At 43.2% G+C, this 9955-nt stretch overlaps 1 protein-coding gene across 3 annotated transcripts in view; it reads right to left on the minus strand.

Annotated features, from left to right (window-relative positions):
• Nucleotides 1–8358, minus strand: part of PASD1 (PAS domain containing repressor 1) — a 101115-nt gene extending 92757 nt beyond the window's left edge. Inside the window, exon 1 of one of the 3 annotated variants that reach the window (XM_065077831.1) lies at nucleotides 8218–8358. The gene's annotated coding sequence lies outside the window, so the exon portion shown is untranslated. The remainder of the gene's footprint in view (nucleotides 1–8217) is intronic. The other 2 variants (XM_065077830.1, XM_065077827.1) reach the window with 2 other exon arrangements.
• Between the last annotated feature and the right edge of the window lie 1597 nt (nucleotides 8359–9955).

Here is a 9955-nt window from a genome sequence, read left to right on the forward strand (position 1 = left end):
AATACAGCTTATAAGAAGGCACATTTACATAAGTTTTGATGACTCACGCAACAGATAGAGAACCCTTAATGCACTTTTTCTTCTCCCACACACTGCCATGTGCTCAGTGCTTTGCCTGGTGCTATTTCACAAAAGAATGTCTTAACAGCCTTTTTTATTCTCCCGTATGAGAGCTGTATCCAAACACCATTGCTAACTTCTGTTTCAACAGCACGGTCACCCAGCGTATTGTTACTGAGCCATTTCCAATGCAAATCCATTGCAACCCACCAAATTTCAGCACAGGTGAATGCAAAGTTAATTTTTCCATTTTGGTGTCGCAATGGGCTTGTGTGTCTGAGAAATACAGCCCTGAATTTCTTACATAGCTGAAGCCAGTTCTTACACCAACTATTACTTGATGTTATTCATTTAGGCCCTTATTCAACAAATGCTGCAGTGAAACTTGAGCTCGTGCTAGGGTTCATCCCTATTCAAAAAGCGCTGCTGTGCAAGCTGAAAATTCAGTCTAGCTTTTCATGGCTTTTGTGTTTCAATGGTTTTCATTCAGCAGGGGGCAAGATTGGAAATGTTACCCATGTAATTTCTAACACAGCTCAACTTCCTTGGTTTAGTGTCTTTATGAAGAAGCCTTAACCACAGCATCCAGCTCAAAAAGATCAAAACTACTCCATACCCCAATCCAACCACCAGCCAAAACCAAGCAAATAAAATTAACAGTGTTAGCATGCATTTATGGGTAGCTGGAGGATGTTAGACCATCAGAACTGCTGCAGAAATACCTTCTGGTAGAGCCCAATGAGAAATTTCAGTTGAGCGAGATGAAGCCAGGCTGCAGAAGTGTCCCCCTGCATGCTGGCAGGAGAAGAGTTCCCACCCTCCCACTCCCCAGGAACAAATCCTGGCTTGTGCAAACACAGCTGCACTTGTGAGAACGTGCAGTCTGTGGCCCCTTCACAGTAAGTTCTCTTCTAACAATGATAAAGATCTAGACAGTGAAAATGTTATTTAAAACTAAATTCCTCCAGCAAACCCTTGGTCCAGGGCAGGGCAGGCCAAGCAATCGGTGACCAGTGGGATTTTCAGAACACGCAGCACATGGCACAGGGACGCTAACCCCACAGCTAGATTCACTGGAGCTGAACAGTGTCAAACCTCTGAAAAGCAACTCAGGACACCCAAACTGGATTGCTTGGAAAGAGACCAGTTTCCAAGAAAGGTGCAGTGTCTGAAACAAATGTACCTGCATAAACCTCAACTCACTCCTGCCTGAGATGGTCACTAGGGGGTCTTCTATGTGCAACTGATTTTAAATTATGCCAGCTTCCTGTGAGATGAGCTATTTTTAAGGAAGTAATGCCAACTTTCCAACCCCAGTAGTTAAATTTACTAATGTTCTTTGATGCCTGCACATTTTTCTTTAATTTATTCTGGATTGCAGCAGAGTCCCATATTACCTGGAAACTGAATCTCACCTGCAAAGTAAACATTTTGGATGAGGTTCCTTTAAAGACTTAAGTAGAACAGCAGTATTTAGTAAAAATTTTTTGATACCTATATAGCAAGGATTTGAGAAGATGACAACTGAAAATCTTTTTTGTTTTGTTCAGCTTCATAGATAAAAAAGATGAATTCTGCACTGATGAGTGATGCACTGGCATAGACAGGAAGAGAATGACACCTCCTGATGAATTCCACTGTATGCTTTCAAATAATAAAAATCTATAGGAAAGAATTCAGTCTACCTAATGATAAAGGTTTCTAAAGCACTTTCTGGAACATGTCACAATTTGTATGCAACACTTAAAAAAATATAAAATCCACAACATTAAGAAGGATAAAACCTTTCTGCCCAAAAATAGGTCTGCCTTACGTTGCTTTGGAAGGTTTATTCTCATACCTTTCCCACCAGGTACTTTTAGCTCACAGTATTGCTTGCCATTGACCTTCTGGGAACATAAGTTTTAGGATCAGGGCAGCAAAGAGGTCTTCTCTGAGAGTAGACCATGAAGAGATTTTACAGACTATCTCTCTGGTGCCTAGCTTTAAATGCAAGTTGTAGCCACTGAAACAATTGGACAATGAAAGTTCAACCATCATAGTAAGCAAGTACCAATCTGGTAGTTCATGGCCTCAAACACTTTGAGGAATCAATTTTTTGGGGTGCTCTCCAGCACAGTCCATGGGTTCTGCAGCAAGGCCTTAGAGCCCTCAGAAGGTGGATCTCCCTGGTAGGTGTGGTAATTTGAGGAGTGCTTTTTAAGCATAGATGCCTTTTTGGATATCTCCAGTGGCAATGCAGCATGCTCATCCTCGCAGGCCTTATGTTAAAAAGTCATTTAAAGAGCATTCAAAAACCTAGACTGTCTATCACCTCCTAAATAACTGCTAAAGCCAACCAATAAAACCCCAAGACAATTGATGAAGACTGCAGAGAACACACAAACCGAATGTATAAGTCTACCAGTAAACGTTTTTCTACCTCAAAAAACCCCCAGTTGCATATACTCATAGGTACCACTCTAATTAGAAATGTCTTCACCTTTTGGGGCCCAAAAGGTAATTTCAACAAATATTTCCTCCTGAAGATAAAAATAAAGTGCTGTTATGGTAACAGAGCTGTGCTTCTGAACAACCTCTGTATTACAGCTGGTTAAAGCTACCAATGGTGTGCTCTCCAGTAAGACACAACAAACTGTTTGAAATTCAGAAGAGTGATAAAGCACCTTCAGCTTTGCAATGTTTAGCAGTCAGTAACCAAAACACACCCTAAGGTAAACACAGAGGAGGTGGGCATGCACTTCCCCGGGGCTCTACTCGGTGACCCCTTTTCCCTGATGCTATCACTTTATCCTCATTATAACACTTCAAGAAAGGACATAAACATCTCATACATTAAAATGCTCTTGACTTTTACGAGCAGCCTGATTCAGCAGCCCTTAGGGTGCAGTTTCATGACCAGCTCAAGCATATCTTGCCCTTGAAAAAGCACTTCTGCTGTTCCCAGCCTCCCTTGCATGGAAAAATCACGCTTGCATGGTTGAAAACTAATGCTGGAAGAAAACTTTTTAAAAGATCAACTTTCAACTACTTTTCCACTACTGTGCTGATGCAGTGGAGAAGGCAGGAAGCAGAAAAGAGACCTGCCTTCTTTGGTCTTTAAGCAGTTACTTGTGAATTTGTATCCCTGGTCACACAACCCATCAGGTATGATGGCCACCAAGGAGTCTCAGGTGCTCCCTGGTGCCTGCAGAAAACAGAGGGGACCTCAGCTCTGTATCTCATGAGCATGTGCGTGTCGTTGGCTTTGGTGGGCTGACAGCCAGGAATTCCACACTGAACCTACAGCCCTGCCACTAAGTGATTTTAATGAGGCATTTGATCTATTTCCCATCCCCTTTTCCTGATAGCACTTTAAACTGCTTTCCTGTCTGTTTTCTTGAGTTTTAACTCTACAAAGCATGTAGGTACACCTCTACCTTTGACTATTGTGAATTTCCTTGTGGGGAGCAACAAAACTAAAGGCCTCTTGAAGCTCCTTCCAGGCATATTTTATGCAGTCCTATGATTTAGAAATGCATATTGTAATCAACAGTCTTCAAACTCCACACACGATCTCCTGACCAGCTTAACACAGCACTCCAGCCTCATGTGGATCTTCTCATGCAACTACAGGAAACACAACAGTACCAGCAAACTCCTTCTAATGTGGAACACTGTGCAGATGACACGACAATTTAAGGGGAGCAAAGATATTCTTAAACACTGTTAAATGTCACCGATGAACAGTTAAGAGCAGATATAAAGACCTGCAAAGAGGAAACTATTCACAGCATTCAGCACTGACTTTTATTGTCCCATAAACCTCAGCACTGTGCCCCATGTGTAGAGCATCAAAGAAACTGTATCTATAGTCTAATGTTTACACCTATAAACACTTCTGTAGCACAAAGGCTGCCAAAGATCAACACAGTTTAATATTATCCTACACTACTGACAGGGTCTCACAACATTCAGCTTTTCTGCATAAGGCTCTGCTCCAGCTCCTCAGGTTGCTTGCAAATCTGTGCTGCATTTGCTAAGCAATGTACAAGGATATGTTTTCTGACAAATCCCATGTTGCTTCTGTTACTCAGAAGTCCAATTTTATCATTGCTCAGGGATGAGGGGCTACAAGCCCTTGAGCAGACACACAGACGGAGTTCATGCAGCAAAGCTGGCGACTGTTCTGCTCCTTACCTTTCTTTGTGCCTCTGAGACAACGGTTTCCAGGGCACAACTGTGTTCTTCAGAAAGGCAGACTCCAAATTTGACTTTGGGTAGAGTCCTAAGGTGGATTAGACTGCCATTCTGCCCACCTCAACTGCATGCTCTAAGCAGCTTACTTGCAATATGACAGATTTAGCAAAAGTGACAGTTGCTTGCTGTCCAATATCATTAGCCGGCCCTGCCACGAGAGCTCAGATGCAGTGCTCCATCTCCTTACAAAATCAGCTTATTAATAAACATACAGCCTGGCACAATATTTTCCACACAGCTGACACAGTACTTGAGCAGGGGGCTGTCCAATCCACCTGCCCATGGAGGCTCAAAATCAAATTCTAGCCCAGAGAAGGTCAGAACAGCAAATGGGTTCAATGGACTGACATTTTGGAGGGACTAGGATGGCTGAGCATCTGTACTTATCTGTGTTACTCATCCTTCATTACCTTTATTACTCTGTTCCTCGAGTCTATGTAGGGAATGGCAATCTAATCAAAAGGCTACTGAAGTCAATGGAAATATTGCTATTTATCGGTTTGCCTTGGGCTCAGCTCACCAGGGTACCAGACAGCACCAGCACCTTTTCCACGGCCAACAGGGCTCAGCACCTTCTCCAAGGGGCTCCACATCAGCAGGTAAGAGCCAGACTGCTCTTACAGGTACACAGAGGAGGGTGCACACAGAGGAAAACTTCTGCTTCCTATGTACACATATTTGTGTTGCAATATTAAAACATTTGACAGTAGATAGATATCTGCTAATTCCTGCAGCAAAATACTTATACTAGAAAAGAAATTGGCTGAGTCAATCAGTTTTGGCAAACACCACCATTTGTACCCAAGCTTCACTTTTATTTTAAAAAGTTTAAATGAAAGAACAGAACCAGTTTGACTGCTGATGACATAAGGATTTAAATATAACCCAAATCAAACCTCTGATTTCTCCTTTAGAACCAGGTATGCAAGAATGAGTGCTGAACCATTCCCTCCCTTGCTATACAAAACTCTAGACCAGCATGGCTGTAGCACATCTCATTCAGTGTAGACCAGGAGAATTATTTCCCAAAAGTCTTCACAGTAATCCCAAGACCAGGTAATTCTATGATAATTCCAAATGGAGAAAATAAAATGTTTCTATCTTAAGATATACCTATGGGGAAAGACTGTCTCACTATTTTACAATGAGCTCTTTGAAGACAACCTGGGCAATTTTCCAAGAGCTACAGGGAAATGGAAGAACACTTAGTTATTTACTTTAGGGTTTTTATCAGCTTGTTGGAAATCATTCTTGTTCTCTCCCTTCTTTCCCCCAAAACAAAAGCCTCTATTTTCTGAAGCTGGGGCACTTCTGACAAACCTGGCTCTGACCCCACCACTGAGGTTTCTGTGCTGAGAGCTTCACTGGCTGCAGCTTGGACCTAAACTCTTGGGGCAAAATGAGGTACCTGCAGGTACCTTTGGTAGGATGGCTGTCAACTAACAGATGCAAAGTTACTCAGCATCCAGCTCTGCAACATAACCCTGCACTGTGACTCTGCTCTCTAGAAGGCAGCACTGGTCTTGCAGCCACATCAGGGAGAGAGAAGCTCAGTGGCACCAATTTATCCCCATGGGGACTTTCTCAGAATGCGTACCAATGTCAAGAAGTCACAGCAGTGCAAATGACCATTGTCCACATGAAAATAACTCTCCTTGAAGAAGGAAGTTACTCTTTGGGCTAAGCACGCCCAGCACAGCTCTTGCTGAGGCATCTGGCTGCTGGGAGATTTGACCAGGCTAACTTTCCACCATAGGAAAGACTCAGGAAAGCCGCTAAAGAATCATATCCACACAAGTCAGTGACAGACAATGGGCGCAATGTCAGCTTGCTCAGAGAGCAGTTCGTTGAGCGGAATAACCATTCAATTGCAGAGTTCAGGTCAACTCTGAGCAGCTTCACCAACAGGAGACTTGCAGCTTGATGGCAAATCCCAGCTCCGCACCATGTTGTAATGACATTTTAAATTTTTTATTACCATTTCATAGTGGCAATTAATCGCGGGCATGCACACAGAGAGAAATCTACTTGATATATAGGGCAAGGCTCACCATCTGCAGATGGTAAGTAGGTCCCCGAGGGTTCAGCTATAGGGCTCCAAAAACTACAAAGCCACCAACACCACTGTGATCACATGTGAAAAACTGGGCAGCTGTGTGATATTCCTATACCTATGGTCACTTATGACCTTCTGCCTCTGCTCAGTGATGCACCCAGTGCTTGGGGGCTTACACCATCAAAAGCCTAACTCCATTGCTATTTTTGCAGTCCTGAGGGAACCGCTACGTTGCTGACGCACACAGGAGGACTAACTTGTCTCTCCCTCCTGGAAAGCGAAAGCAGAGGTTTCTGCCTGTCCTCCTGTCCAGCAGGACAGAAATTACCCCAAGGAGATAGTGGAGCTTAGTGTCTGAGATGTGGTTAACTCTTGGCATCTATGTTTAAATTCCCAGCAAGGCTGTCCATCACTTCCAATTATTATAATGATTTTTATGACTAATTATGTGCATTTATCAGTTTGTTTCCTTGCTAGTCCTGTGCTGCTTCTATTCAATTGCACCCTACCCCAAGAGCAGGGAGCCTGGTAGGCTGAAGCTTTTCAGCCCTGGTGTGACTGAAGCTGTTTTGGTTCAGCTTTAAGCCCAAGACCAAACCGGCTCAATTTGCTTTCAACCAGCTGCAACCTGCTCACATGGAGAAAACTAAAGTGGAAGAAACAGATAGAGCCCATCCCCAAGTATCTCCTTTCCCCTTGCCAAAACACAGCAAGTACATTTTAGATTATAACAAAAAAAGAGTCTAAAAACTGAGCAGAAGAGATTCACAGTCCCAGGGGGATATGAGCTTTTATCTAAGTAATACCAAGTGATTTTTCTGTTGCACAGTTCATTTTAGGACAACACTCACCCTCGCAGTGCCAGTCCCACAGCCTGAGGCTGCTCTGGATTTAGGCACCTGACTGTTCAGGAACAAACATTTCTGTTCGTGAATAATTTAGATCCCCTTGCTCATTTAGGTTCATTTGGGTTCTGTTTCTTGCTCTTTGAATCTTCTGAGCTTACAGCTAACTGGGCTGTGGATGTACAGCCCCTCTCCACGACCCTTCTGTTTTTGTAACAGAACCATCAGTTTCACCAGTAACTCCCACATATTTTAAGCACATATAGCACTAACAAAGCAAGCATAACCCCCATAACATAACCCCAGAAAGCTTGGGGGTTCTCTTTGTTGTTCATATTGCTGTAAACAGAGATTGCTTTCTGCTCTGAGATGCACATTTAACAGTAGCTCCATGAGTACTACACATTTGATCAGCTCTTCTGTGACAGCAGCCAGTGTGTCCAGACCTATAGGTCCAGTCCTAAACCAAACCAGACATGGGTATCCGACACTCATGGACACAGTCATCCAGCACACAGTCAGCATTCAACATGAGCATTTTCACTTGGACAAGCAAAAGTACCAGCTGAGCTGCAAACAAGCACAACTCTACAAGTGCAAAAAAACAACAGTGAAGCCCCAGCAAGTTACATTCTGAATAATGTCAACATCTTGTGATCATTAGATGTAAAGCATTTCACTGCCTGAGCACAGCCTTCTCTCAAAAAGTGTTATTACCACTATAAAATTTAAGGGAAAGCCATTGTGGCTTAAGGACAGCATATTCTTAATTGTGTTTCAGACACATTAGAGGAAACCAGAAAAACAGTACTAAGAAGTTACAGGGCTGTTCCACAAGGCAGCAATATCCTAAAAAGATCAGGCAACATGCTAAGGGTGCAGGGTGGCCGTGCTTGCCTGAGGTATTATTGCCTGCACCTACATTTCAGGCTGTAATTTTGTAGCCCCTTTTTAGCACCGTACCCACTAACACACATATGCGTGCCCCCCTTCCCCCGAGAAACACATTCCTCTTACCCTTTAAGCCAGCCAGCAGCCACAACCCCTCTGAAACCTCCTGCAGAAGAGTTGACGGAGTTTCACCTCGTTACCCAGCGCGGGCGTTATATAACTGGCACCATTTTGGCAGGCAGCGAGGATGCAGCTGCCGCGCATCCCTGTGCCGGTCCCTCGCCTCCCCATCCCACCCAACACATCTAACAACAGCCGCGCCACGGCGAGCGAGGGAGGGGAAGGTGGGCTTTGGGGGACTTGTGAAAAGCAAAACCAACAGTGCCAAAGAAAGTTCAAAAGGTGCCAGACATTTATTAAGAAGCATCGCTACTATGAAAGGACGCAGTGCAATAGTATAATGTTCCTTAGCCTGCTGAAAGCAGCTTGGCCTAGATTTTCCTGTACTGTTTGATGTGACCATTCATGCAAACAAGAGGAAAACTTTCTCTTTGCTTTTAATTAAGCAAAAAAACAGTGACACGTACAAAAGACCATTTTCTGCTGTCATTTGGGTCTTCTGGGCTACTGTCAGACAGAGAATATGCAGGAATCGGCCCGATTGATTAAACTATTATTAGCGGCAAACAAGCAGATGCACACAGTGAAAGACAGGACAAACCCCATGCCCTGTACTTCTGGACTAGATAGAGGAAAAAACAAATACCAAATGTTTATTTGGTATTTTAGCAAAGAAAAGTGGAAATACTGTCTGGCACACTGGGCAGAACCGAAGCACACAGCATTCTAATCTGTAGATATCAAGATAAATAAATAACATTATTGTCTTTGCTCTAGTGTCATGAACAGAACCCCACCAGCTTTCATAAGACAGGGACCAGGTCCTGTATCTCAAATACCATCTTAAACAAAACATGGCTTGTAGTCATTCAGGAGTCATTCTGGTGTCCATGTATCATTGGCAGACACAGTACACAGCCCACGAAAGTATAGGTGCTGTAGCTTTAGGACAGACATAAAACTCTTATGTAAGCCATAATCCTCTCACAGACTCCTTATTCAGTGATTTTAAGATCTGTGCTGTAGGACCCTGCTGGCATCCCAGTGGCTTTTAACGAGTTCAGAAATGGGGCGACTCCAGTTGCAGCACAATCCCCTCACCATCAGTGCACAGCCCTGCCTTGTGGGTTTTTGGAACACAGAGCATTTCCACACGCTAATATTTCGGTCCTCTGCAGAACTGGTGCTGTTGCTTTCTGTGCTGACTGAATCACCAGGATTAATCTCCTGCAGAGTTCACTGAGGCTAACGATAATCAAGTTAAATTTACACTATATGATCAGAGTTTAATTAGGTAGTGTTATACAACTCCTATTAATTACAGTGATAATACCTTTACAAAATGCAGATGGGAGGGTGGAGCTGTGGTCTGAGGGGGCTTGGCTGCTCAGATGATTTCAGGAAAAAGCCACATTAAAACGCTCTGTGTGTCCCATTAGTTACCCGCTTGCCTCTGCTCAAGATGAAACAAAAAGCTTAAACAAAAAAAATTCTAATCCTACAAAATGTAAATCTAGAAGACAAGATTAAAGACCTCCCACATGCTACACTATCACTTTCTGTTTACACCAAGAAGTGAGAACACCCTTTAAAATTCTAATGAGCCAGAATCATCATTAGCTTGCTCTGCTCAAAATCCTACCTAGAAAAGCCCAAGGTGATAGAAGTCATTTATTTTTCACTGAGATATTAACTTACTTGAAATGAAAGCAGGTCTTTCTAATGTTATTAAAGCAAGTTTCTC

This window comes from Columba livia, chromosome 12 (assembly GCF_036013475.1).
Source record: "Columba livia isolate bColLiv1 breed racing homer chromosome 12, bColLiv1.pat.W.v2, whole genome shotgun sequence".
Lineage (NCBI taxonomy): Eukaryota > Metazoa > Chordata > Aves > Columbiformes > Columbidae > Columba > Columba livia.